We start from the raw sequence: 4473 nt of genomic DNA, 5'->3' as shown, positions 1-4473 counted from the left end.
CCCAAAAATAATTTATAGGTATATAAGTATCTATTTAATTAGAAATACATGGTGTGGTGCCTTGACGTCGAGGTTTGGATGGTGGTCGAGAGCCCCAACTCCAAAGCGCGTGAACTTGCATGTCAGCCGCATGGTCACCGCCTGACCGTTGCGTTGCCATGCGTTCTAGGTGGAATAGGCATGTCTGGTGGGTTGGACAATCCCTCGATAGGTATTAGCAATAAGAATACAATAGAAGAATCTCACGAGGAGACCGAACTAAGCTCAAACATAAATTAGCAGCCAAGTGTTTGATTAGCGGTGCGGGTAATTCACATAGACAATGGGACTAAATTTTGGCTGAGTATGATCATCTACTAAGGAGACTCTCTTGGCAAATTTTTAGCTCAAATGGATGAATATAGGTGGCACTTGCTTTGCAAACTAACACATTGTGCAGAAATATGGATGTTGAAGATGGGATCAAATGAATGAATAGATTGAGCTGAAATTTGGTGTATGATATTAATTTGGGCGTATGAAGGCATTGTATAAAAATTATAACATTTGGATATGCAAAAGTGACACTTCCTTTACAATGTGCCAATCTGGACAGAAAATGGTAATTGAAACTGGGTTCACATAGATGATTGGATTAAGCTGAAATTTGGAGGAGGATGATAATTTTGGCACATTAAGGTACTGTAAAAATTTCATAAAATTTGGATAAATAAAAATTATACTTCCTTCACAATGCTCTCTACTGAACAGAATATTGGGAAAAATATTGAGGGAAACTGGCGGAATTAAATGAGTTAAAATTTGGTGGAGTGAGGTTATATGGTCAGTGTCATCCCGTGGTAAATTTTCATCAACTATAAAGCAATATAAAGTATAGTTGCTTCACAAAATGAAAATATTACCAGAAACAAAGATTGGATGATGAGCTCACGTGGATTGTTAGATGTGGCTAAAATTTTATGGAGAGCTATGTTTTGGGCACGTAGATGATGTGGAAAAAATTCAACTCATCAGGATATTCTTATCTAGTACTTGCTTCACAAAGCTGTTAGCTGAACACAAACTTTGGAAATTTGCTGAGAAAGATTTACTAGGCAAATCCTTACGAAAGTTTTCATGAGGCAATGATTTGGATAGGAAAGAGTGCCCAAACAATATGAGGGTAATCAAAGAAATAGAAATAGCACTTCCTTCACAAAGTGCTATTCTGAACAGAATAGGAAAATGAATATTTTTGAATTATTTTTGAACTATGGAAGGGAGGGTTTTCACATATTTGAGAAATATATAGTCCAAAGTATTTATGAGATTTTTTCGAGAATTTTTGGAATGATAGAATAGTAGGTTGCTTCACAAACTAGGATTAGATGGGATAGAATGGACCCACGAGTGACATGTCAACATAGTTAGAACATGTTACAACATTTTTACAATCGTCGTAAAAGTTATGACGATCTCATCTTATGCGGTTACGACGTTTTGACTCACATCGTCGTAATTTATATGTAGATTTGATCCCCTCAAACGGTTTACAATGATCTCAGATGAAATCGTCATAGATTTATGACGAATTCGTCAACGACATTTTAAAAAACATCACATATGAGCATATTTCTTGTAGTGTAAATATTTACCTACGGACTATTTAGGAGCTATTCGTAATGTCGAGGATCTCATCCGGGACTCCGAACAACAATCAGTCACCGATGTACATATCCCAATACTACTTGATGACCCACAAGTATAGGGGATCAATCGTAGTCCTTTCGATAAGTAAGGGTGTTGAAACCAACGAGGAGGAGAAGGAATTGATAAGCAGTTTTCAGCAAGGTATTTTCTGCAAGTGCTGTGAGTAACAACGATAGATAGATTTTTAGTAAGATAATTGGTAACGAGTAACAAGTAACAAAAGTAGCAAGTGCGCAGCAAGGTGGTCCAGTCCTTTTTGTAACAAAGGACAACAAGCCTGAAAGTTCCCTTATATAAAGGAAAATGCTCTCGAGGACACATGGGAATTTCCATCTAGGGCTTAAGATTCATGTTGAGTTAATTCACATTCGTTACTTTGATAATTTGATATGTGGGTGAACCAGTACTAAGGTGTTATTCTTACTTGAACAAGCAACCCACTTATGATTAGCCCCTCTCGCAAGCATCCACAACTACGTATGAAGAATTAAGATAAATCTAATAATAGCATGAAACATGTGGATCCAAATGAGCCCCTTATGATATAATGCATAAACTAGGGTTTAAGCTTCTCTCACTCTAGCAACCCATCATCTACTTATTACTCCACAATTCCTTCCCTTAGGCCGAAAATATGGTGAAGTCTCATCTAGTTGACGTTCACATGACACCACTAAAGGAAGCAACAACATACATCAAAATAACAAACAAATACCAACGTCACATTATTACTTATAACAAGACTTCTCCCATGTCCTAGAGAACAAAACTAACTAATCAAAAATCATCACCATGTTCAATACCACAGGTATAATAAATATGATAAAAGATCTGAACAAATTATCTTCCACCAAACAAACCAATAACCATGAACTACAAGACATAATCAACGCTACCAGTAACCCACATGTACCAATATGAGGTTTTGAGACAAATATTGAGTACAAGAGATGAATTAGGGTTCGAGATGAGATGTTGCTCGTGAATATTTTGACGAAGATTGGTCCTCCCACGAAGGAGGAAGCATTGATGATGACAATGGCTTTGATTTTCCCCTCCCGGAGGGGAGTTTTGTGGGGACCCCGACTCATAAGTCATGATCACCAAATGCACGTGGACAATGGTCCCAGAGATTAATGCTCACTGAACACACATAAGTCGAATAACAAGAGTCTTACATTCATACATACTGTCTTACACAAATAAGGACCATTAAGGTCAAGTGTTACATAGATAGGGCCATGAAGGCCAAACACCAAACATAACTAGCAGCGGAAATCTTGAATTAAAGCATGAACCCATGGCATATGACTTAACCTTACAACCATTCTTAATGGAAGCATCCTAGTTCACATGTTCTTCTCCAACATAATCTTCACCATATTCCTGCTCTTCCATGCCTCATCAATTGAATAAGCAGTGGCAAGTCAATGAGTACTTTGAATGTACTCGCAAGCAACCCATGTTTGTAATGAAGCAATAACAATGCATGATATAGCACTAAGTAGGTAAGTTGCAGAAAGCTAATTTTCAGGGAAATGGCATGTTCAATCAACTGGTAAGGCATGCATCATTAGGTGTCGGATATCCATATGAATGAGTTACATCTATCAATATAAGCAGGGGTTCAACATCTCATGTTCGACATCATGTCAAGTCATTTGACTTAGCTCATGCATCATATTTCTCACACACACACACACCAAGTTTTTGTGAAAACATCTGGACATAGTCTAAGCAGGACCACCAACTATCCATGACCGTGGATACAAATATTCAGATAGTTTTATACTGTGTAGAGGTTGCTGGGACCCCCATTTTGATCGTACGCTAATCATACGCGCAAAGGCATACGACCAAGATTAGGGACTTACGAGAATATATGACAACACAACTCTAGACACTAATTAAAGTCATACAAGCTTCATATTACAAGCCAGGGGCCTCGAGGGCTCGAATACATAAGCTCGAATACACACGAGTCAGCAGCAGCAAATAGTATATGAGTACAGACATAAGTCAACAAGTTATGACTTAAGAAGGCTAGCACAAACATAACATTGGGTCGAAAAGGCAAGTCCTCCTACCTGGGAGCCTCCTAACTACTCAGCAGCCTCCACGTAGTAGTATGCACCGTCGGGGTAGTAGTAGTTGTCGGCGGGATCAACCATCTTCTGGGCTCCGCCATCTGGTCGCGGCAACTCGTATCAAGAGGAAAAGGGGAGCAAAGCAACAGTGAGTCCTCATCCAAAGTACTCGCAAGACTGCCATCAGAACTATGCTAAGTATGCATTGGTTTCAAAGGAATGGGGCTATATCTTTGTACAAAATTGTAGAAATGCTGGAATAGAGAGAAGGCCTAGTCCTATCAAAGACTAGCATCTTCAGTGTCTTGCACCGTTAGAAGTGTGTAGATCGGTAACACATATGTAATAATTATGTTGCAACAAATTTATTAAATACGCCGAGAGATCCTTCCTGGACTCCCTATGATAAAGCAATCTGAGAGCCAACATTTTAAATTAAGTCACATGTCTAGGTGTATTAGACCGGGATACAACTCCAAGTCGTCCTGCTACCGTGGACACGGTTATTCGAATAGATATATCATCCCTGCAGGGGTGCACCACATTTCCGAACACGCTCAGTCAAATCTGGCAATACACACTTTCCTGGGTCATGCCCGGCCTCGGGAGATCAACGCGTGTAGCCCTACATAGGCTCAACGAAGAGGCCAGCCCGCCGGACCAAATCCTATGCGCAGGGGTCTTGGGTCCATCGCCC

This window comes from Hordeum vulgare, chromosome 6H, assembly GCF_904849725.1.
Source record: "Hordeum vulgare subsp. vulgare chromosome 6H, MorexV3_pseudomolecules_assembly, whole genome shotgun sequence".
Lineage (NCBI taxonomy): Eukaryota > Viridiplantae > Streptophyta > Magnoliopsida > Poales > Poaceae > Hordeum > Hordeum vulgare.
The sequence above is the reverse complement of the archived record's forward strand: the minus strand, read 5'-3'. Positions refer to the sequence as shown.